This window comes from Cryptomeria japonica, chromosome 2 (assembly GCF_030272615.1).
Source record: "Cryptomeria japonica chromosome 2, Sugi_1.0, whole genome shotgun sequence".
Classification (NCBI taxonomy): Eukaryota; Viridiplantae; Streptophyta; class Pinopsida; order Cupressales; family Cupressaceae; genus Cryptomeria; species Cryptomeria japonica.
The window spans coordinates 572611999-572638948 of NC_081406.1; positions in this window are offsets into that span (position 1 = coordinate 572611999).

Sequence of the window (26950 nt, forward strand, 5' to 3'; positions counted from 1 at the left end):
ACAAGTTGATCCTGACTAGAGATAGACTTAAGAGAATGGGGTTTGCAGGCCCATTTCGGTGGGTGCTTTGCAAGAAGGAGGAGGTAGAGGTGGATCACCTTCTACTAAATTGCGACTTTTCCTAGGAAGCTTGGCATTTCGGGTTGCAGAGGCTGAGTTGGAAGGGACTGATGGCAGGGGATTTGCGCGATTGGTTAGAATCATGGCCAACTTTGAGTAAGTCTTCTATCTTTGCTGCTATCTGGAAGATTATGCCTTCTACTGTAGTGTGGGAAGTCTGGAAAGAACGCAACCGAAGACTGTTTGAGGATAAAGCAGAAACTATGGAACGCTTTCTGATCAGATTGGAGAGGGCCATTTCGAAATTAGTCACTAATGTTGCTTCTCAGGTTAACTTGGCAAAGACTCCCTTCACTCAGTTTGATGCGGGTATTTTTGTGAGTTGGCTCTTGATTAAATTTAGGCCTATTAATGGGCTTTTGAGGGTTAATCCCCACAGGAAGGGTGACAAAAGTCAGGAATGGGTTCTGCTAGATAAGGGCTGGATCAAGGTCAACTTTGATGGGGCTTCTAGGGGGAATCCTAGGATCTCTGGAGTAGGGGTCATAGCTCGTGATGAGTATGGAAGTATTCTAGCTTTTGGAGCTAAGAGGTTGGTGGATGGTATGAACAATGAAGTCGAGTGTCAAGCGGTTATAAAAGCCATTGTTTTGGCAAAGAAATTGGAAGTGAAGAAACTCCATCTTGAGGGGGATTCCCAGATTGTGCTGAATGGGATTGCTAAGGGTCAGATGGAGGCCTGACAACTTGACGAACACATCAGAAGGATGAATATCCTTCTGTGCGGGTTTGATGATTTTAAGGTTTCACATGTTCTCAGGGAAGCAAAATTTGAGGCAGACAAGCTCTCAAATGTTGGAGCTAATGGTTCTTTAGATAGCAACTTCAATTTATTTGAGGACCTACGGAATGTGTGTTCTCTTGAGTTTGGTTGATTGTGCTTTAGAAGTGAAAAGCGAACCCGAGTTGTGTTTTTGAGTTTGGTATGATTTGTTCTTGATACTGGACTTGAGGGAAGAGATGTCTCACGTGGATTGTGACCTTCGATCTGGTTGCAAGTTGCAACAACGGCGTAGGAATGATGATGGTAGTAATTGGCGGGTTGATCAGATGATGATGCATGGTTTGAGGTGTTACGTGTGGAGTAATTATTTCTTGATGTGGCGCTGGCTATTCTAGGGCCTAGTCTCTTGGTTTTGTGGCACTTCGTAGTGGTTGGTTTTGGTTTTGTTTGTGAGTGCAGGTTTTGGATGAGAATGTGGGGAAGGATGGAAGCCAATTTCTCCCTGTCTACAGATGGACAAATGCCTGCATTTCGTGGTTCAATTTCGTGTAATCGACTGTTGAATGTTTTCAGGGTTGATGGGGAAGTATTTTGGAGGGTTGTGCGCTTGATGGTTGGGGAAGAATTTCTGGTTTCCGATTGTCGACCACGTTCAAATCTGGACATCTCGTCCTTGTTTGTGGCATTGACCCTGATGGTGGGTGGTTCGACTGAGGAGGTGCTACGGGTGATATCCTTGGTGCTGAGACCTAAATGGTCGGGAGGGCTGGAGGAGGTGGTGGCTCATGCAAAGATTGGCAAAGGTCTGAGAGTGGTGCAAGGATCATGGCGACGGATTGGTGTGGAAATGGGAGATGTTCAGCCGTTGGTGGTTTGGTCGGCTTCCCGAACTGTGGATGCTCAGATGGAGGATGCAAGAAAGGGGTGGAGGGATGTTGTGAAGTTTGTGCGGAAGCTGGGACCAATGGAAGGAGAAAAAATGCATCGCAAGCAAACCCCAAGTAAGTCGGAGGCTCCATTGGATGAAGATGGGCAGCCACTAGTTCGTCATCAAGTCTCTCGGAAGAGAGCGAAGGTGGTGGAGCGTAATCCGCTTCGAGATGGCAGGTCGTGTACCATTCCAGGTGGTGGGTAGGAGATTCATGTGGCAGGTCCCAGTCAAGGCATTCCTAATTTCTCAAGGGAAGAGGCCCTTGGTTGGTTCCGATAGGCTGGCCCCATGGGGGTTGTCAGGTTTGGGTGGGGAAGCATTTTTGTATGGTTTGTTTTTGAGGTGGTAGGCCATGTAGGTTCGGTGTTTATCTCAGGTTCTGTTGGTTTTGTAGGGGCGAGACCCCATGTTTTGGTATGCTGATGAACAACTTTAAGCATGTAATCTTTCCTTTTTAAGCAATATAAATCTATCCTGGTTATTGATCAAAAAATAAATCAGAATATCATAATGATGCTTTGCAAAATGGGGTTATGTTAGACAAAAACCTATGGTCATATAAGACATAAGAAGCACAAGAAACAAAGAGAAATGTTAGTGTTAATCAACTAAAGACTAATCTAAGCAAGCATACCAAGAGAGACACTAAAAACATAATGAAGCATTTAACTATGAAAATAAATGCAAGGAGACATCTCCAAATGTCTTCCATCATGCTTGTAGCTCCTCCTCCCTTGTTTCTCTCCTCTCCAAGTTCCAAATTAGTGTAGCTCTCAGTAGCTTTTTGCACTATGGATGCCTTATGGAGGTTCAAGATGAAAGATGATTAACTAAATGCTATGCAAATGTGAACAAAAGCTAAAATAAGAGATTATCTATTTAGCTAGTGTTGATTTTAAACCAAAAGAGTGAATATGATTGATTTATACTAAATGTTCTCTCTAAAAATGACTATAATGTAAATGCATACAAGTTTTCAGGATCTGGATTATGAAGAAATGAGCTCTATTTATAGGAAAAATGGAGCAATGGATGTTTGAGATTGAGTAATCTCAACAAGGGTCAGGATTGAATGATTTAAGATCCATGTGAGGGCTTTCAACCCAATCTCGGGATGACAAATGTCAACATGAGATGGGTTGAGAGGAGAGGGGAGAAGCATTAAATGTTTGACATGACCTGAGGGTTAACTTAGGAGGTGAGGTTAATGTTGAGTTGAATGAATAAATTCATTTATTCAAAGAATAATGCTTTTATCCAATGGATAAACTCTTGTGCAAGAGTTAGTGAGGACAACCATGGTCAAAGCAACAAATGCTTGAGGAGACACATGGGTTACATGAGGGTTGAGTTAGGGGTCAAAGTCCCTAACCATGGGTGCAAGTGGATTTAACCATAAATGGTCATGTAAGAGCCATTAGTGGTTTGGAAGACTTTAGAGGTTAGCTTGTTGGACACATAAAGCATTAAATGCTTCTCAAAGACTTTGGAGTCTTTGAGAAGTGACTCTAAGTTGCTTAGGAATGTGACAATAATTAGGGGATGGATTAGGCTAATTAGGAAGGTTAGAAGAATCTAGAAAGGGTTTAGGATTGCAAGTGGGTTTGGTGGGTGAGGGAAAATAGGGTTTTTATTAAAATAAAATTCATCTATTTCAACAAATAGGTGCAAGCTACATTTTTAAGAAAATGCAAGTGGGGGGGGGGGGGGATTTAATGATTTAAATAAATATTTTATTTTATTTATTTAAAAGAGGAAAGGGGATTAAATTGAATAAATAGGATTTATTCATTTAATTGATTGTGAATTTGATTTTTAATGAATTAATTAAAATAAATTGAATAATTTATTTAATTAATAAGAGAATGTTTGAAGATGAATTAATTAAATATTAATTTAATTAACTGATGGCTAGTGGATTTTTAATCAAATAAATAGCAAATATTCATTTAATAAAACTGGACAGATTTATGTGACTACACATAATATAGAAACTAAATAAATTGGAACATAAAAAATGATAGTTTGTCAATTATGACACCATCGTTAGCAATTAGAATGAATAAACACACATTTAAAGAGAATCTAATAGGCAACACTAATGAAGAGTAAGCTAGGAATATCAAATCACAACCTAATTAATAAGTCGTTAACCCAACAATATCAAACTGATAATCATTTGGATTATTATGAAAGAAAATAAATAGTAATATAATGATTTTTGTGATGGTATGATGAAAGAATAAGTATATGGTAGAATACTAAGAGGGGGGGGGGGGGGGTGGTTAATCAGTACAATGAAAAACTAATAATAAGTTCCCAAACTCAAACTCAGTAAACAAAGTAAACATATCTTAGTCAAGATCAATATTCATAAGAATGCTTGACATCAACAAGTTTAAATGTTATGACAACTTTAAGAGTAAACAACTTTAATCTTGTAAACATCAACAATGCTTAATCATAACTCAACATATTCATCTCTCAATGCTTCTACATAACATGCCTTAATCAGAAATTAACCACGTCAACAAATAAGATCACAACCATAAAAGCATTCACCATTTGACACAAATGTTTATACGTGGAAAACCCAAATAGGTAAAAACCATGGTGAGATGAGACTCACAAGGATAGCTTCGTCATGTTAGGAGCCAAGCCTCTTAAAGCTTTACAATAAGTCTTGTTAAGAACTAATTCCGGTTAGGAATCACTCGGTTAAGGGATTTACAAATATGCCTTGATTAAAAGCACAATACCCTATTGGGAGTAACATCACTAGAGGATTTAAGAATCCAAGCTAATGGACCACCTTGTTAGAGGACTTAATGAGTAACCAAGCTTGTTAGAGCTTACCCGGTTAAGGGATTTTACTTTTGCTGTAATTATTAGAAAACAACAGGTTTTCTTGATCTGTCTGAGTAGCACTGCATTTGCTTGATCAGATAAGTGCAGATCCATTCACTGGTTGAGCAACTACACACTCAACAAGTTTTGTACCAATCTTGCCAACACTTTTACAACAACTTCATCGACCTTAAATAGAAATCAATTAGGTCGATAACACAACAAAAACCTAATGTTCATCATCGAGATTACAAACAAGTCGATACAACCTTGACCATTAGAAATCATGACAATCTCTTCATATTCTTCAAGAAAATTCCAACTGCTCCATGATCACCGCTCCATTGGACTTTGTAACTCATCACACGTTGTGTATTAGATGCAATCCCCTTTGCTCCTTTCCTAGACAATAACAAATGCACCAAAACAATTTGAACATATCCTCATTCAATGATCACATGTGTCTCCATCATTACCGCTCATCAGATAATAAACCAACAAACTTGATCGGTTAGGGTTTACTGGTTACATTACATGGAAAGTTTTAACCCTTTACACCTTTACATCGGTTTATCTTACAAACTTTACATAGAGCGTTTGCAACATCTTCCACAAATCTCTTCTTACTGGCTAAACATAAATACCATTACCTGTTCAATTGACATCAATGACAACATATCATTAATGCAATCTCTATGCAAAATACCAACAATCTCCCCCTTTGGAATTGATGGCAATACAAATATCATCGCCTCTGATTGCTGTTGAGATTGGTGAATAGGAATCCTAGTTTACATTACCAAGTATTCACCTTGCTTTGTTTGTCTTCAGCCTATCGCTGGTTCACCTAATCCGACACATAATTCTTCTCCCCCTTTGACAGCAATGCCAAAGTGAAAGTAAAACATGTAATTCTGCTCTCACTGTAATGTTGATGCTCCTCCTGTGGAATACATCCACTTCTTCATCAATCCATGTAAAATTCTACAAGTAATTCAAGGACTGATGCAATTAGCATCATGCTCAACTAACTTCATGAAGAGGAACAACCCCCAATTGACTTCTAAGATACTCAAAAGTGGTCAGAGGTACGGTAAAGATATCTGCAAGCTTCTCCTTAGTAGAAACATGCTCCAAGATAACATCTTTACTTTGAACTTTTTCCCTCGAGAAGTGATATTTAAATTCAATGTGCTTAGTCCTTGCGTGCAAAACATGATTTTTTGAAAATTTTATTACACTTGTATTATCACACAAAATCTTTATTGGTTCTGAGATTTCTATCTTCAAACCTTCCAAAATGTGCCTCATCCACATAGCTTGTGTGCAATTCATATAAGCTGCTACATACTCAGCTTCAATAGTATATTGTGTAGTGCAACTCTGTTTTTTACTACTCCAAGAGACTATCCTTCCTCCTAGAAAGAATGCTCCATCGGTAGTACTCTTTCGGTCATCAATATTTCCTGCCCAATCAGCATTTGTGCATGCTTTCAAGTCCAAATTTCCACCATATGGATACCATAACCCATAGTCAACAATACCTTTCAAATATCTAAAAATTCACTTGGTTGCCATCAGATGTGCCTCCTTTGGATTCTTTTGAAATCTAGCAACAATACCAATTGCATGGGCAATATTTGGTCAACTATGAACAACATAGTGTAATTTGCCAATCATTGACTTGTATTCCTTTTCATCTACAAACTTAGATGCATCTTCCTTGGACAATTTACAACCTGTAACCATTGGGGTTCCAATTGGTTTACAATCAGTCATACTGAAAGTCTTCAAAACCTCTTTCACATACTTGGATTGAGTAATGAAAATACCATTCTTCATCTGTTGTATCTATAAGCCTATGAATTTTTTTATTTCCCCTACTAATGCCATCTCAAATTCATTCTTCATCTCATCTGCAAAACAATTACCCATGTCATCATTACCTCCAAATATAATGTCATCTACAAATACTTCACTAACCAGTATATCATCTCCTGTAGACTTGAGATAAATGTTGTTGTCATCATTGGTTCTAGTAAATCCTATCTTCATCAGATGAGTATGAAGTCATTCATACCATGCCCTAGGTGCCTGCTTTAATCCATACAAGTCTTTATGCAATTTGCATACCATGTCTTCCTTATCTGTCAATGCATAACCATCATGTTTCTCTATATAAACCTCTTATTCCAGTATTCCATTCAAGAATGCAGACTTAACATCCATCTAGTACACCTTGAACTTCTTATGAGCTACAAATGCAAGCAATGTTCTGAAACCTTCCAGTCTTGCTACTAGTGCAAAATTTTCTCCATAATCCTCTCCTTCTTCTTGTGCATAACCTTTGCATACTAATCTTGACATTGCAAATTACAACACCATCTTCATTTAATTTATTTCTGAACGCCCATTTAGTACCTATACCATTCTTGTTTACTGGTCGAGGTACCAGGGTCCAAGTGTTGTTCTTCTCAATTTGATCCAACTCCTCCTCCATAGCTTTCACCCAATGATCATCACCAAATGCCTCCTTAGCACTTCTAGGTTCAAAGGTGGAGATCATGCAAAAGTTCTCTCTTATTCTCCTTCTATTTAGTACTCTAGCATCTTTATCCCCAATTAGTTGTTCAGAACTGTGATTCAGTCTAACATACCTAGGAATAACATGATCATTCTCTTCAGGTTCAACTTCTTCATTATCATCTTCCTCTGAAATTATTTTCTTCGGTTGAACAAGTACATTAGGATTTGCTTTACCGATTTCCGATTTAACAGTTTTAGGTTCCAAAAGAAAAATGCAAGGATCTTCATCCTTCTTCTCAGAACTGATTCCTTCTAAAATTTCAGGACATTCATCTACATGAACATCAACACTCTCAACAATTTTCTGTGTCCGGTTGTTGAAGCATTTATAGGCCTTACTCTTGGTGGAATAGCCAAGAAATATGCCTTCATCACTCTTAGCTTCAAACTTGCTTATGCAATCACCTCTTTTAATAAAACATTTGCATCCAAATATCTTAAAATAGCTAACATCAGGTGATCTCCCATACCAGTATTCATATGGGGTCTTGTCCTTACCTCTTTTTACCAGAACTTGGTTCATTGTGTAAACAGATGTACTTACAGCTTCTTTCCAAAATGTTTTTGATACCCCTCCTTGTATCAACATAGTTCTAGCCGCTTCAACCACTGACCGGTTGTTCCTCTCTGCTATACCATTCTGATGTGGTGTCCTTGGTGCAGAAAGTTTCCGCTTGATACCATTATCATCACAATATTTAGTGAACTCTGCAGAAGTGAATTCATCACCTTGATCTATTCTTAGACATTTTATCTTTTTGCCACTCTCTTTCTCAACTAAGGCTCTGAATGCTATGCATTTACCAAAAGCTTCATTCTTATCCTTCAATAATGTGACCCACATCATCCTTGAACAATCATCAGTGAAGATCATGAAGTATTTATCACCTTGAATGCTTCTTGTTCTTATTGGTCCACATAGATCTGTATGAACCAAATCTAACAAATGCTCTACTGAGAAGGACTTTCTCTTAAAAGTTGAAGAAGTCATCTTTCCTAGTTGACATTCTTTACAAAGAACATTAATCAGTTTGTCTAGCTGAAACAAACCTCTTACTGTCTTAGACTTGCTTACTTTAACAATATTGTCAAAATTTATATGACAAAATCTCCTATGCCAAAGCTAGCTATCATCTATTTTTGCAATCAAATTGTTTCTAACTTTAGGATTGAGATGAAATAGATTGCCTTTGGTCTGTTTCCTGGTTGCAATCAGTTCACCTTTGTTGTCAAAGATTTTGCACATTCCATTTCTGAACTCTAGTGGGTATCCTCTGTCATTAAGTTGTGTCGCACTTAACAGATTGTTCTTTAGGCCTTCAACCCAATAGACATCGTCAACACTACTCTTCCCATTAAGAGAAATAACTCCCTTACCTTTAACCATACAGGGTGAGTCATTGCCAAATCTGACAACACCACCATCAAATTCTTTCAGGGAAAAAAATTTGCTCTGATCGTTGGTCATGTGATGTGAACGACCACTATCAATGATCCAATCAGCAGAGTTATCCATTCTGGATACTAGTGCTTTCTGGTATGATATTTCTTCCTTAATAGCTACAAACACAATATCTTCACTAGAATCATCATCAAATTCTTCACCAGTAACACCACTGTCAATAGCTACAAGATAATCTCTCTTGCCTTTACCCTTGTACTTCTTAAATTTGTCTTTCTTGTATTCATTTTCACCATTAGGGCAATTTGCTGCTATATGACCAATCTTGTTGCATGCAAAATTTTTTAAAGGTAGCTTACCTCTATATTTACCAATGCCTCTAGGCAATCGTTTTATCAATAATGCTTCAAGTTCCGCTAAGTTGTCTTCATCTTTAGCATCTCTGCTGGATCTAGATTCATAGTTATGGTCGGTATCTCTACTTCTTCTCACATATGGGTTAGAGACAAAAGCTCTAAATGCAGATTCTAATTTCTGTACACTACCATCATAGCCATTTAGTTCAAAGAAGTAAGTTTTCCAATAATAGAGTCAAGAGATACCTTTGTCTTGTCAATGGATTTCAGCTCCTGAATAGCTGCAACTCAGATAGCATAGACCGATAGTAAGGTTCTCAATACCTTGTTGATTACTGTGGCATCTTCCAATTTCCCTCATGCACTCTTTATCTCACCAACTATCTCTTTAATCCTTTGACCATAATTCTGGATATTCTCACCTTCAGACATCCTCATGTCGTCAAACTTTCCTCTTAAACTCTCCTCTTTGGCAATCTTAACATGTTCATCACCGCCATTAACCTCTTCTAATTTCTTCCATACTTCATATCCAGTTTCAAGACCATGAACATCTACATATTCAACATTTGACAGGGAACTGATAATATCTTCTAATGCCTGGTGATTTTCTTGTTGTTCTTTCTTCTGATCATCGGTCAGGGGTCTAGTAGGTGTAGTATACTTATTTTCTATATGATCCCAATACTGACTACTAAGACTCTTAATGTAAATCTTCATTCTATCACTCCATATTCTATAGTTATCTTTGTTGTACTTCAGACCTTCTTTCTTCATCGTGATCTACAAGATCTTTTCCTCAAGTTGTTAGGCTTTTAGATTAAGAGGACTTGAGTCACTCTTATACCAATTGATGGTATGATGAAAGAATAAGTATCCAATAGAATACTGAGAGGGGGGGGGGGGTTGAATCAATATATTGAAAAACTGATAATAAGTTCCCAAACTCAAACTCAGTCAAACAAAGTAAACATATCTCAGTCAAGATCAATATTCATAAGAATGCTTGACATCAACCAGTTTAACTGTTATGACAACTTTAACAGTAAACAACTTCAATCTTGTAAACATCAACAATGCTTAATCATAACTCAACATATTCATCTCTCAATGCTTCTACATAACATGCCTTATCAAAAATTAACCACATCAACAAATAAGATCACAACCATTAAAGCATTCACCACTCAACACAAATGTTTATACTTGGAAAACCTAGATAGGTAAAAACCACGGTGAGATGAGACTCACAAGGATAGCTATCTGAACTCTTCTAAAGTTCACCCTGTTAGGAGCCAAGCCTGTTAAAGCTTTACAATAAGTCCTGTTAAGAACTAATTTCGGTTAGGAATCACTCGGTTAAGGGATTTATAAATATGTCTTGATTAAAAGCACAATACCCTATTAGGAGTAACCTCGCTAGAGGATTTAAGAATCCAAGCTAATGGACCACCTTAATAGAGGATTCAATGAGTAACCAAGCTTGTTAGAGCTTACCCGATTAAGGGATTTTACTTCTGCTATAATTGTTAAAAAACAATAGGTTTTCTTGTTCTGTCTGAGTAGCACTACATTTGCTTGATCAAACCCTTCTATGCTTCAATCTACCTTCACTGGTTGGGAAACTACACACTCAACAGGTTTTCTACCAATTTTGCCAACACTTTTACAACAACTTCATCGACCTTAAATAGAAATCAATTAGGTTGGTAACAACAAAAACCTAATTCTCATCATCGAGATTACAAAGAAGTCGGTACAATCTTGACCATTAGAAATCATGACAATCTCTTCACATTCTTCAAGAAAATTCCAACCGCTCCATGATCATCGCTCCATTGGACTTTGTAACTCATCACACATTGTGTATTAGATGCAATCCACTTTGCTCATTTCCTAGACAATAACAAACGCGCCAAAACAATTTGAACATATCCCCATTCAATGATCACACGTGTATCCATCATTACCACTCATCAGATAATAAACCAACAAACTTGATCAATTAGGGTTTAACAGTTGATAGGGTTTACCGGTTACATTACATGGAAAGGTTTAACCCTTTACAACTTTACACCGGTTTATCTTACAAACTTTACATACAACGTTTGCAACATCTTCCACAAAGCTCTTCTTACTAGTTAAACATAAATACCATTATCAGTTCAATTGACATCAATGACAACATATCATTAATGCAATCTCTATGCAAAATACCAACAAACTCAAAATACCAACACTTTGTACCTCTAGAATTCTCAAGTGAAATTGTTTAACATCTCACTCTGCATATAGAATCTTGACTTAAATTATCACCATTATATGTCTAATATTTCTTAGTAAAAATATAATTAATGATAATCAGACTGAACAACTTCAGTTTCATTTTTTTCATATAACAAATAATTATTTATGCTCATATTATTTAATTGAGCAGTATATATATATATATATATATATATAAACATGTTTAAGTAAATTTATTCCTACATCGAAACTGTTGACAAAGAGGTTGAAATGCTAAGTTTATCTTTTTTTCATGCTAATAAGCCGAAAGGCTAAGTTATCTACGTTCTTAGCAATAGACCAAAAGGATTTTTAGACACAAGTCCTTAACTAAGGGCCAATAAGGCCAGATGCTACATACTTATGTGTTCAGCTGACAAGTCAATGGGACTAAGGTATAACATCAATAAATTTTGTATCTCCAGAATCTGAAAATGCTAGTACTATGGGAAGATGGTGCAGCTGCAGAAGGGTGAAATCCATACATGATTGTAGCTGCACCAAGGCTTTTTTACTTCCTACAATTGAGTTAACAATCCATGCACAATGTTTTCACAATCTATAATTTGAGGAAATAACTTGGGGAAAATCTGAAATAATTTATTTAGTTTCTATATTATGATATTATGATTTATTATCTACATTATTAGATAGAATTATATTCTATTGATGTTGATTTGAGGATATTTTTAAACAGTGGCATCTCTAAAATAATTGGCTAAGTGAGTTGATAGATGAAATAAGATTTAATATAGTATATCTAGAACCTTTTTAATCATTCTACTAAGATTCATATAACGAAAGGTGGAGTATTTAGAATTAATATTGTGTGCAAAGTATTGATCTTATTAAGAATGCCGCCTATATGGAACAAATTAGTTTATGAACAAGAACATAAGTTTTTGGTTTATGTGTTGTAAGAATAAATAAAGATTGACCTTAGGATTAAGAATGATGTAGTTACTAATGTGTAGGAGTTCTTGTAGATCAGAAAGTTCTCGTAGATCATAATCAATCAAAGGTCAAACATGGTGTCGTTATTATTTAGGTACTTTTATCAAGGCATGTTTACTTTTAAATTGTCAGTTTGTAAAATGGTAATGTTTTAGGAGCATTCAATTTCATTTGTATAACCCAGATTATTTTGTTTACCATTTGATTTGTTTAGATCATTAATATTGCAGGTTACATAGTCATATTCATGTTTATTGTTCTGAATATATAAGGCCCTAGGATTAATTTGAATATATCTATGTATATTACTCAATGATGTAAAATATTTATTTTCAAATGAGGGTGACAATTATATTGTAGTTCTATTGAATCTTAGGTGAAAGTTATGGAATTCTAATGAGTTTCATTCTTACAGATTTCCCTCGAGACAAGGTCAGTTATATGAGGTTGTTATGATGCTATAAGATAACTTGAACAACTTTTAGCAAAGGTTGATCTAAATTATTTATAGCTTTACTTGGCTTTGAGACAATTACATGCATGAATAGACCTCCAACACTACCATTCTTAGAACAAAACCATTACACGACCACCTTCGTGATTCCGACAGTGTTGGGATGGTGTTTCAGAGCTCTTCAGATCCATCCATGCACATTTTCTAGATTTTACTCTAGGTATATTTTATTCAATTTTTTGTGTTTTCACACTTTGGTGAATTACTTGGACATATGAGCTCATGGAAACTTCTTGTTTGGGTGGGGTGACTTGTTGTTGGTTGCTCTTCATGCATTTCCAACCTTTTATCTTTTGAGCATTGTATACATCTTTTTGTAATCATTTTCCTTTCTGCAAACACACTGAGATAAAGTGCCACTATGCCTTGCATGTTGGGGATCTTGCACATCTTGTACCTTATTGTACTCGCACTCCATTATAAAGTTCCATGGGGGGTTTGATGTTTGTCTTTTTTTTCCATCTACCTTTGTCACGTGAGTGTTACTTCCACGATATTAGCCTCATGATGTGTGTTAAGTGAGTGTTCCTTCTACGACACTAGCCTTTATATGTATTTATACTTTTGGCTGCACTCTTGATGGTCCCAGTTCTTTGTCATGCAGTTTTTCTTGGGATTTAGTTTCAATGTACCTATCACCTCTCCCTTATAAGCATTATGGGGGGTTCTCTTGTTGGTTGTTGGTTTTAATTCTTCCTTGGTTTGTTGGAGTGAGCCTTGTATTCATTATTTGTTCCTATGTACTAGGCGGATGCAGTGGCTAGTTACCTATGCATTTCAGTGGGATATTTACCATATGGACACTCTTTCATTCCTTTTTTAGGAGGCAACCTTCCATCTTTGATTTATCATCTCTTCATACTTTGGTGTTTTAGCCATCTGTATCTTTGAGTTCAGTTGTTTGCCTTTGTTTGCCATCTGATTCGAGTAGTGTTTTTTGAGGGCACTCATGTAGATCACAGTCTTCTCTACTTGATCATCTTCTATTTTAGTGAAGGTTTTTTAGAACGACATTTATTCTTCGATAATGTTTGCAGCTTCATGCTTCAATGGTGTTCTTCATGTTCATCCTTTGTTCCTATTTTCTGGAACATTCTCTAATTTGGAGGCTTCTTCAGTCTTTCACTAGCCTTTGTCTCTTTTAGGAGTAGATTTTTTTCCCATGAGGTTTTCTCTATTTCTCCACTTTACAAAGATATTTTGTACTTCAGTACCTCATCAGGCCTAGTTGTCGGGATCCATTATTACTTTCATGCATTTTTAGTTCTTAGTTGTTTTTTGCTACTCCCTAAGTCATCTTAAGGGGGGGGTGTTAGAGTTATCATTTTGTGGCTAATAATTATTTATTTAATTGTTAGTCTATTATACTCTACGCTTAAGTTAAACTTAGGCATTTAATAATATTGTAGGTATTTAACAATTATTCTAATTATTAAATACACATTATCCATTTAGGGTTTCTTTAGGGTTGCTAATATCCTTTTATAAGGATTGTATTGTACTTTTTTATTAATTCCCTCTCTGAATGATAATATTTTTCTTCAGAGCCATTATTGCTTTTTTGCCTCCATTCTTCTTTTGTGACATGTATTATTCTTGCAGGTGTTCTTGGGATCTCTGAAGTTGTATAATTTCTCAACTTCTTCAGTCCAAAATAACTTTATTAAAATTTGTCAAGGTTTACAAACACCAATCGACTACATGCATCAATGTTTTGAATTTTTCTTTTCTCTCTTCCATTTATGAGAATTTTATTCTTATTACTTCTTCTCAAAAAAACTTTGACACTGCTTATGTTTGATATTCATTTTCCATTCTCACCATGCTTTGAGTCTCCTTTCCTCTGACTCTTTTTTTGGTGAAGTCTTTGCTAGTTTTCTCTTATTTCCTATGCTCCTATTTTCTTTCTTCTCTTTTGTAGCTAAATCCTTGCTTACTTACCTACATAGTTAATTCTATTCATTGTTGTGTTGATCTTTTTATTCAAGCCTCCAAATTGTTATTTTTCTTCCTTATGCAGTAATCTCCCTCCTTCACACACTGAAGTATTACTTATTTGTGGCATTCTATTACCCACAATTTTATCACTTTAATGTAGTTGTCTTGATCTTATTCCCACACAACAAATGCTTCTTGCTAAGTCATTTTCCAATGCCCCTTTCTCTTTGTTGCCTACACATTTCTTCACTACATTTAAGGTATTTTTTATCTACTTAAATCTGCATGCCCTTCCCTTAGTTCTCGGTGCAAAAAACTCCCTTTGTTTTCCTAGTCCCCATGCATCTCCAACTTCTCTTTTCATGTAACCATCATCTATTCTTATCACTCTCATTGATGAGTTGAGATATTAGCATATTTTTATCCTCATAACTCTTAAGTTTTTCTCATATTTTAATTTACATAGTAGTAATGAGGTATCGAAAGTTTACTATATGTATTTCAGATGTTAGATCAAACCTATTAAAACATGTTTTGTCTTTGCTAGTTTATTCCTGCAACCATGTTATTCATTCTTGTTGCCATGCAGATTGTTTAGGCAATATCATGTGTGAAATTAATAGATGTTTTGATTAATTAAAATAGTTGTATGTTCTTGTATGTTCTTTCTTTTTGAGATTGCGGAAATAAATTGATGTTGTTGGGAAGGATCTCTTGTCGCGCTAGTTTCTATAGGAGATATTTAAGGAGGAGACTGAAAGATCGAATCGGCATAAATGCTGATGAGTGTAAGGAACGACAGAGGAAAAGTAATTGCACAATGTTTACTGATGTTTTACTCAAGTAGACATTAGTGTTGAAAATGCCGCCACGATGTGTTATGACTATGGTTCAGTTTAGATACACATTATTAGTGACTTAACTCCGACTGCTTTCTTTCTTGATTAGTTATCTGCTTCTTCTAATTAGTGTGATCTTTGTAATAGGAAGTAGTTGTTTTCTTTTAAATAAAGGTATTTATCTCTTTTCATAGGTTAGATAGAAAAGAGAGAAAAAGAGCAAAGGATTTTAGAAATAAAGTTACAAGTGTTTTGTTTTTCTTTTGATGTTGAATCATGTAATGAATTCTGAAGAACAATGAATAAAAATATGTTATTTTGAGAACTTAGAGTTGTTTTGGGGAAGCCTAGAATCACTCATCCAAGGGGGGCCACTTGGTGAGTGTTCATGTACCTTTGTTAAGATTAGTTTTCTTCTTTAGCTGCAGTAGACATTCTTGCATTGATTGTTTCTGCAACCATTGGAAACATATCCATTGACTGTTCCTGCAGCCAAACCAAAAAAATTTAATTTCTGTTTAGCAGCATTGAACTTAGCCAGTATTGCTTGAATGAATTTATGTTAATATAGAAGTTTTCCTATAGCCTTTCAATAGTTTCAATTCTTTCTTATCTTTTCCGCATAGATGTTAGTTGCTATAGTAATGCAGGGTAGCTATTGCAGGAACTTAGTGCATATATAGTGCAAACCCATTTCAAGTATTATGTCCCTGGGTTGACAATCAAACGAACACTAGCTATGGAAATAGTGACTTTACCAAGTGAATGTCCAAACTTCGGGCTGAGACTTCAACTAGAGTTATTATTCTTATTGTTGGGTTGAACACTTATCTCTTTTGTTTTGGTGCTTTCTTCACACTTTGCATCAAACTTTCCAGTGAAATCATCATGTTTAATAAAACATTTACTCCCAAATTTTTTATAGTAACTTACATTAGGAGTCTTTCCATGCCATAATTTGTAAGGTTTTTGATGTTACCTCTCTTGACAAGTACCCGGTTCAAAGTGTAAATAGCAGTGCTATCTGCCTCTCTCCAAGACATTTTTGGTGCTTCAACTTGAATCCACATGGTTCTAGCAGCTTCAATAATTGTTCTATTCATTCTCTCTGCTATCCCATTCTATTGTGGAGTTCTAGGAGATGAAATATGCCTCTTGATTCCGTGTTCATCACAAAACTTCACAAACTCATCAGAAGTAAATTCTCCTCCCCGGTTAGATCTCAAACATTTAAAATTCTTCTTGGTTTCGTTCTCAACTAAAGCTTTGAATGCTTTGAATTTACTTAATGCCTCAGGCTTTTCTCTTAAAAAAGTTACTCACATCATCTTGGAAAAATCATTAGTGAAAATCATGAAATATCTATCACCATAATAGCCCTTAGTCCTCATAGGACCACACAGATCAGTATGAACCAAATCTAGATTATTTTTTGAAGAGAAAGAATTACTCTTAAAAGATACAGAAGTCATCTTACCCATCTAGTAGTCCTTACATAAATTATCCAGTTTTACAAGCTAGGGAAAACCTCTCACAATACTTGATTTGCTAACCTTTATCAAATTGTCAAAATTAACATGACAAAACCTCTTGTGCCATAACCACCTGTCTTCAATCTTTGCCACCAAACAACTATTCACATTAGTGTTCATATGAAAAACATTACCTCTTGCCTGCTTTCCAGTAGCAATCAATTCTCTATTACTTCCAAGAATCCTGTACACTCCACTTTTAAATTCTAGAAGATATCCCTTATCATTTAATTGACCAACTTTCAAAAGGTTATGTTTTAATCCATCAACCCAAAAGATATCATTTGCATTAATTTTTCCATTAAATGAAATAGTTCCTTTACCTTTAACCATGCAGGATGAGTTGTTACCAAATCTTACCACTGATGAGTTGAGACATTAGCATATTTTTATCCTTAGAACTCTTAAGCTTTTGTCATATTTTGATTTACATAATAGTAGTGATGTATTGGAAGTTTACTATATGTATTTCAGATGTTAGCCTGAACCTATTAAATCATGTTTTGTCTTTGCCAGTTTATTCCTGCAGCCATGTTATTCATTCCTATTGCCATGCGGATTGTTTAGGCAAATATTATGTGTGAAATTAATAGATGTTTTGATTAATTAAAATGGATGTGTATGTTCTTGTATGTTCTTTCTTTTTGAGATTGCAGGAATAAATTGATGCTATTAGGAAGGCTCTCTTGTCGCGCCAGTTGTAGTAGGAGATATTCAAGGAGGGAATGAAAGATCAAATCAACAGAAATGCTGATGAGCGTAAGGAACGACAGAGGAAAAGTAATTGTGCAAAGTTTACTGATGTCTAACTCAAAGTAGACATTAGTGTTGAAAACACCACCACGATGTGTTATGACTGTGATCAGTTTAGATCCACATTATCAGCAACTTAACTCCGTCTATTTCCTTTCTTGATTAGTTATCCGCCTCTTCTAATTGGTGTGATCTGTGTAATAGGAAGTAGTTGTTTTCTTTTAAATAAAGGTCTTTATCTCTTTTCCGAGGTTAGATAGAAAAGAGAAAAAATAGAGCAGAGGATTTTTGGAAATAAAGTTACAAGTGTTTTGAGTTTATTTTGATATCGAATCATGTAATGACTTCCGAAGAACAATGAATAAAAATATATTATTATGAGCACTTAGAGTTGTTTTTGGGAAGCCTGGAATCACTCATCCAAGGGGGCCCACTTGGTGAGTGTTCCTATACCTTTGTTAAGATTAGTTTTCTTCTTTAGCTTTACTAGACGTTCTTGCATTGACTGTTCTTGCAACCAAACCAAAACAAAGTAATTTCTGTTTATTAGCATTGAACTTAGCTAGTATTGCTTGAATGAATTTATGTTAATGCAAAAGTTTTCCTGTAGCCTTTCAATAGTTTCAATTCTTTATTATCTTTTCCGCATAATTTTAGTTGTTGCAGTAATGTAGAGCAGCTGTTGTAGGAACTTAGTGCATATATAGTGCAAACCCATTTCAAGTATTACGTCAGTGGGTTGACAATCAAATGAACACTAGCTATGGAAATAGTGACTTTACCAAGTGAATGTCCAAACTTCGGGTTGAGACTTCAACTAGAGTTATTATTCTTATTGTTGGGTTGAACATTTTTGGCGATGTTGCCAGGGATGGTGTCAAACTAAGAACCTGTTATGGTTATTGTCTTTTTTAGTTTTTCAGTTAATTGTTTTTCTAGCATACCCGATTGTTTGAAAAAAAATTATGAACTTGCATGCATAGGCGAAGAAGAGATGTTCTAGGTAGATTTCTACCCAGTCATCCTAATCATGCAGAAATTAATTTCCCAGATATAAATCCTTTTGCTGAACTTTATCAAACCTTAGAGAATTTGAACCACCCTGAATTTGAATTTCTAGAAGGCAGTCTTCAATTCCTTTTTGGAATACCAAAAGAATAATCTCATTTGGTAACTCCCCCCACTAGTCCAATGCAAGGAAATCCACCTCCAAGTGGGAATAATCCACCTTTAGACCCAACATTTGAGTTCCCCATATCTGATCAGCATGATAATGCTAATCTCAAGAACATTCTAGCTTCTTCCTTCCCTAAATTATATGGATTAGTGACAAAGGATCCAGACACATTTCTATTTGAGTTTGATGTTCTCTGTAGGAGTTTTGATTATACTACAGAGGCTCATAGACTCAAAATATTTCCTGCCACTTTGAAAGAATCATCTTTAAGATGGTTTATGAGTTTGGGTAGTAGCACAATCAATACAAGGGATGAGATGAAATGATTGTTTCTTGCAAAGTATAACGACTATTGTAGAGGCACTGATCGCCATGGGGATGATATTTTTAGAATGACATAGAAAGAAGATGAGAGTCTTGAAGATTACCTGCAAAGGTTTCTGTTTGGTGTCAAAAAGTCCAAGCATAGTACTCTAAATGAAGATTCCCTCAAGTTGATATTTTTAAGAGGAATCAACGATGAATGCACTAATGCTTTGGATCTTATGGGAGGAGGTGACATTACACAATCTACATGGAATGAGATAGGACAAATTTATAAGAAGTATTCTAGATCAGCCTCTAAAAAAATAGGCGTTTCAAGCCAGGAGTTCCTTCATCAGCATCTAGTACTGGAGTTTCTAGAATGGAACTCAGCCATTTGTTGAAGGACTTTAAGGAGGACATAATAAACAATATGGCTACTCAATTGGATACACTCTTACCTAAGAAAAAGCATGAAGAAGCTGATGCATTTCTTGCATAATTTTGCCCTTATTGTAGACAAAGAAAAAAGGACTGCAGATGTAAAATGGTTGCAAATCTTGAGGTTCTTGACTTCAAGCCAATACAAGGTGAGGATGAACAATTTTTCTATGTTGATCAAAGAAGGCCAAATTTCCAAAGACAAGGTATGCCTCTAGATCCACTTTCTTTTTCTAGTTATAGTGGAAATTCTTCTGTACCAAATAATCAATGGCAGTCACCATATGCTCAAAATTTTGGTAATTATCCAAACTTGTATGGTCCTCAAGGCCAAGGGCAACATTTTTCTAATCAAATGCCATAGTGGTAGTAGCCACAAGGAAATTGGTATCCACCTCAAGCACAAGGGAACCAGTTTCAAGGGAATTAGCAACCTACTCCTCAATGGAGGGGGAGCCAACCATGGACTACCCAATCTTTTGGATATCAACATCCTATTCAACAGCCACAACCACCTACAATAATGCCTCCCCCTGCAACCACTCTTGTTCCACCTAAACCAACACAGTTGCCCACTCAGCCAATGCCAAATCCTAATATTAAATCTCAACAACAACAACAAGCTTATTCAATTGACCCTAATCAATACCCAACCTATTCTCTATCTATAAGTGATATTCACCTCAGATCCAAGACAACTCTGCCTAATCCATCTCCTCCAATTATCAATGAGGTGCAAGAAGAACAAGAAATCTCTAATCTAATAGCCACAATAGCTCAAAAGTAGATATTACCACCATTTCCCTAGATATTGCAAGAAAAGGAAGTTCTTACAGAACAGGAGCAAGGTTTTGATACCATAGATCAACTGAAACATGTATGTATTAAAATCCCATTGTTGCTAGTAATAAAAGAGGTTCCTATATATAGTAAGGCACTTAGGGAGGCATGTCTAAAAAAACCTGGTAGGAAGAAGAAGGATCCACAAACAATGCATGTGATGGGTCAACTGGTAGACATTATGCTAGGAAAGGTTTCAATTCCTAAATATTCTGATCTTGGTAGTCTTGTTGTAAATATAGTCATTAATGGTACCCAGATAAGGAATGTTTTAGTTGATTTAGGGGCAGCCATTAATGTGGTGACAAGAGAAGTAATGCAACAACTTGAAATCAATAGTCTCAGGCCTACACCTACAATCCTACATCTTGCTCATAGGTCTACAGTGCGACCTGATGGTATGACTGAAGATGTGGTTGTTACTTTGGATTCTTGGGAATACCCCACAGACTTTATGATTCTATCTCCAAAGGCGACATTGGGAGGATATCCGGTGATTTTGGGAAGACCTTGGCTTGCCACGACTGATGCATATATTGGATGTAGATCAGGGGATATGACTATTTCAGATGGGAACTCTACAAAAACATTAGCTTTGTATTCCCCTTCTCAGCCCCAGTTTGATCAACAACAAGGCGTTTGGCCTACTTTGGGAGAAGAATCTAAGGGAGTTGACTCTATTAATCACCTTATGATGATTAATCGAGGGCCATTCATGCAATCACATGATGAAGACTCAATTCTTTATAAAATTATGACAAATAAGTTAAAACAAGAACAACAATTGTAGGAGTTGGTACCAAATATCGCAGATTTAGACTTTCCTGCAGCCTCTGATATATTGCATACTTTGTTGCCATAGGAAGTCTGTACTTCTCATTTTTTTGATATATCCCAAATTGATCTTACTATCAAAATAGAAGTTGATTTGAATAAATATTTGAATATCAATAGTGATCTTGCAGATACTCAAAAAGTAGCACTCATGGACTTTCTTAAATGTCATAAACATGCCTTTGCATGGGATTACAAGGACATGCATGGAATAGATCCAACAGTTTGTACCCACCATATCTATATAAAAGAAGAATGTTGTCCACTCAAACAACCACAAAGAAGAATCAATCCTGCATTAAAAGAAATAGTTAAAGAGGAATTGTAGAAGTTGTTAAAGGCTGGGTTTATCTATCCTATCTCTGATAGCCAATGGGTATCAACTTTGGTAATAGTTCCTAAGAAAGGAGGAAAATGGAGGGTATGTGTTGATTATAGAGCTTTGAACTTAGCAACAAGAAAATATCATTTTCCATTACCATTTATGGATCAGGTATTAGACTCTTTGGCTAGGAAGAGATACTTTTCTTTTCTTGATGGATTTAGTGGTTACAATCAGATTTAGATAGCCCCAAAGGGCCAAGAGAAGACTACATTTACTTGTCCTTGGGGAACATATGCATATTTTGTTCTTCCTTTTGGATTGTGTAATGCTCCAACCACTTTTCAAAGAGAAGTGATCAATATATTTTCAAATATTTCTCAAGACATCATGGAAATTTATATGGATGACTTTACAACTTATGCTCCTGAATTTGAAGAAGAATTAGGGAACTTGAAGAATTTTTTGCAATGGTGTGAAGACTATAGTTTGTCATTAAAGTGAGAAGTGCTTCATAATGATGTAGGAAGGAATAGTCCTTGGGTCATCATATCTCTATAAAAGAAATACAGGTTGACCCAGCAAAAATTGAAGTCATTCAGAATATCAATGCATCGGTAAAGCAAAGAGGTGTTAGAAGTTTCCTTGGTCATGCTGGATATTATAGAAGGTTTATTAAAGATTTCAACAAAATTTCAAGTCCCTTATATTCTCTACTTACCAAGGATATGAAATTTAAATGGACTTCTTCATGCAATGAATCTTTCTTGAAGCTTAAGCACGCTTTGACCCAAGCACTAGTTCTTAAAGGTCCGAATTGGTCTTTACCATTTCAAATTCATACAGATGCATCTGATTATGAAATAGGAGTAGTCTTAGGATAGAAGATTAATAACTTGGAAAGTGCAATATATTATATTAGCAAGAACTTGCAGGGGCTTGAGTTAAATTACACAACCACTGAAAAGTAAATGTTAGCAGTTATATATGCACTCAACAAATTCAGGCACTATATAATAGGGTATCCCATATTTGTGCATACTAATCATACTGCAATCAGATATCTCATGAATAAGCCTTCAATTATCAGTAGATTAGCTCATTGGTTATTGTTGATGCAGGAATTTGATATCACAGTTATTGATAAACCATGAAAGTCCAATGTGGTTGCAGATTATCTTTCAAGACTTCAGTTATAGGAAGATCCTACAACCATAGATGATTCTTTTCTGGATGAACATCTATTCCTTATACAAGCCCACACTCCATGGTATGCTGATATTGCCAACTATTTAGTTGCTGCTAAAATTCCACTTCATTTGTCTCCTAAGAAAAGAAGGTTGTTAGTGGAGAAAAGCTTTAACTTCTCATGGATTGTTGATTGTTTGTTTTACACTGGACCAAACCAAGTCACGAGAAGATGTGTAAGAGAGGATGAAACATGTGATATCCTGCATGCATGTCATGATGAGCCATGTGGAGGACATTTTGCTACTAAAAGAACAACACTCAAAATACTGAATATAGGATACTATTGGCCCACATTATATAAGGATGCAACATAGTATACAAGAAAATGTGACAGATGCTAGTGCATGGGGAGACCTACTAAATCTGATGAGATGCCATTGTATCCACAAATATTGGTTGCATCATTTGATAAATGGGGATTAGATTTTGTTGGCCCAATTGATCCCTCTTATAATGACAAATCCTACATTTTAGTATGTACATATTATGTAACCAAATGGGTGGAGGCTCGCGCCATGACACATGCAAGAGATAATAAGGTGGTTGAGTTCCTTTGTGAGGAGATATTTACAAGATATGGAGTACCAAGGGAAGTTGTATTAGACCAAGGCCCACAATTTACTTCAACATTGATTGCAGCCTTGGTCAATGAATACAATATAAGACACAAAAAATCTACCCCATATCATCCACAAGCTAATGGACAAGTAGAGGTTACAAATAGGGAGTTTGAGGCTATTCTTACTAAGACAGTAGTTGTTCATAAAAAAGACTGGTCTCATAGACTTTCAGAAGCAATTTGGGCATATAGAACAACTTGGAAGACACCAATTGGTTTTACACCTTTTGAGATGGTGTATGGAAAAGTAGCAATGGTGCCTATTGAGTTTGAGCATAAAACTTCGAGGACAACTTTACAATTAAATATGACACTTTCTGAAGCACAAAAGGAATGTATTCAAAAATTGAATGCTTTGGATGAATGGAGAAAAATGGTTGTCCAGCAGACAAAACTGATACAAAATTAGAGAGCAAAGTGGCATGATAAATACATCAAAGAGAAAAAATTCAAAGCAGGTGACTGGGCAATATTGTATGAGTCTAGATATAAAGATACTATGGGAAAGTTGCAAACCAGATGGTTAGGTCCATATGAGATAGAGGAAGTTTTCAACAATGGAGTTGTTTGTTTGACCATAATTGACCCGGTTCAGTTCAAGCTTTTGGTAAATGGTCACAAATTGCGTCTTTATCATAAGTCGGTCAGCAAAGAGGAGTTCCTACAACAATTGATCAACTTCCTACAACCACTGATCAAGTTCCTTCTGCAATTGAGCAAAGTATTGGAGGTAAGGTTCCTGCAGCCACTGCAGTGAACATGATTGCCACTTCATAATTCTCTTCGCGTCATTTCACAAAAATATTTCCATGTCTTATGGAAATATTATTCTCCATAAATAAATTTTTCCATGCACGTCATCCCATCTCATTTCCTTATTTGTCATTTCATTTCATTTCGCCATTCTTTTCTCATGACTACAAGTATGTACATATTTTATTTTATTTTAATTAGGCATTTATTATTTCAGTATGATTATTGCCTTTGCTAAATTCGCGTACACTTCCCTAAATCCTTTCAGCCTGTGTGGACACGTGCCAAAGTAAGTTTGGGGGGGGTGGTTCGATTTCCAAAATTAGTAATTACTCATCCTTTTTGGTACCTTGATTTGATTGCTTGCCATCATTTCTTTAATAATATATTCTTTGGCATAAGAAAGTAATAAACTCTGCCGTCAAATTTGGAAATAGGTAAGGAAGTTTCAATTTTTAGTCTCTAGAATATTTTTGTTCTTCGTTTTTCAGCTGTAGAGTCTGCTACATTAACAGATTAAGAAATGGGTGGAGATCCAATCCACCAAGAACCAACAGTTCATGATGCGTTTCTACAGGGTGCTCTTTGTGAGCATTATTTCAGGCAGCATGGTTGGATTGTCTACTTTATGAAAATAGGGGATTATAATGAAGAAATTGCCTCAGAGTTTATGCATTCATTCAATGAAGAAGAGGCTACTGTTAAAGGATTAAGGGTCATTGCTACAGAGTAGCGGATAGCTGAAGTTATAGGGTTTCCGCAGGAAGGAGAATTGTTTCCAGAATCAAAAGACACCAGAAGCGCTAGAGCAGAATTTACACTCCCCATAGATGGACCTCTAACAGTGGACAAGCAAGGAACCAGGAGGGTTTCCCTTCCAGCAGAGTGGCCCTAGGTGGCTTTATATGTAATGAAGTACATTACTTACGAAGGGAGGTATTCAGATTTACATTCATCCCATTTCAAATTGCTTAGTCATTTACGGCATGGCCGAAGAGTGAATGTTCCTAATTGTTTATGTCACCTCATTTCCACAAGTGCCAAAGAAACACAGAAGAATGGAAATCATTCTATCAGCCATCATGGTTTGATAAAATTCCTGGTAGAACGTTCTCTTAGGGATGTTTCATAGATGGAATGGGGGGTATTTGAAGACATATCGCAGTTTAGGGTCGAAGATGCTCCTATTGTAGATAAGATAGCAATCAAAAAGGAGGAAATGGGAGAACCCTCTTCTCTCGTAATTTCTGCAGAGAATGAATTGCTCATTGTTGAAGGAGCTGTGACTATTAAGGAGGAAGAGATGATTGAGACAAATGTGGAGCGGCCCTCCACTTCTTTTCAAAGGGAATCAACATCTTCTAAAAGAAAAGGGAAGGAATTAGAAGAATTAATGCAGAAGATGAACCTATGGTTCAACCTCAAGAAATTCAAGTTTCCCCTGTAGCCAAGAGGCGTAGACCGAAGAGAAAAACTCCTGTAGCAAAGTCGCAGGTAGAAACTGTTCCTGCAACCACTCCAAAGGTTTATGCAAGAAGAACTAGGAGTACTACCCAAAAAGTCCATCCAGTAAGTGATGCAACAAAGATTATTTCAGTAGATACTAGAAGCATAAGAAGAAGAGAGCCCAACAGAGGTTGAAATTCAGGAGGATGATGTAGACAAATTTTCAAGCTTAGTATATGTGGCAGGACAACTTGAGGAACTTGTTGAAGAAATTCCACGTCCAAAGGTAACATCTATTAGACCTCCATCATCTCTCAGCAGTTCATCTATTACATTAACATTTTATAGGCAGTGGGAGATAGAAAGGGATAGATTACAGGGGATTATTGACAAACAACAAAAGGAAATTGAAAAAAGAGATAATAAAATTGAAGAATTAGAAGCCAAAGTTGATACAATAACTAATATGGTCCCAGAGTTAATGCAATGTAGGGCACTGCCAAGAGTTTATGCTTTGCATTTGAAAGAGCGGTATTTAAATTTTAAATTAAACTGCATTGTCAGGGACCTTAGCCCTTCTTTAGAAATCCCTGAGGAATTTTATGATTCCTATCAGACTTCCCCAGCAGCTATTAAAAATTTATTGTGTGAGATTTACTTGCATAACTGTGCTATAACTTCTGATAGTGAGTGAAATCCCTTGTTATACATTGGGGATATCCACATAAAAGCCTTAATGTCATGGATTCAAAATGAGATCAGCATGGGAACACAGGCCATAACACATAGGGATGTTGAATTTGATTGTTCATTACCATTGAGGAAAGAAGCAAAAGAACCAAGAGTTCTCTATTATGAATGGCAGAAGCTATTGGTAAGACAAGATGTGAGGAATCAAGTATTGCAAATGAGGGAAGAAATATTCCAAGCATATGAGCATTTAGTTCAAAACAAAAGTGCAGCTACGATTGAAGGCCTAACTCAGCGCTAGAATAACTTGCTAGAAGAATTGAAACAAGGAGAACCTCATTCACTGCCAAATTTTCATGCAGCTATGCAAAGAGCCCCTAAATATATCCAATTGGACAGGATGAAAACCAATATCTGGTTACCTTTGATCTTTCAGCCCCCTATACTTATGTGGCCATTGTTGGGATGTAAGGTTACAGATCACCCTTATGA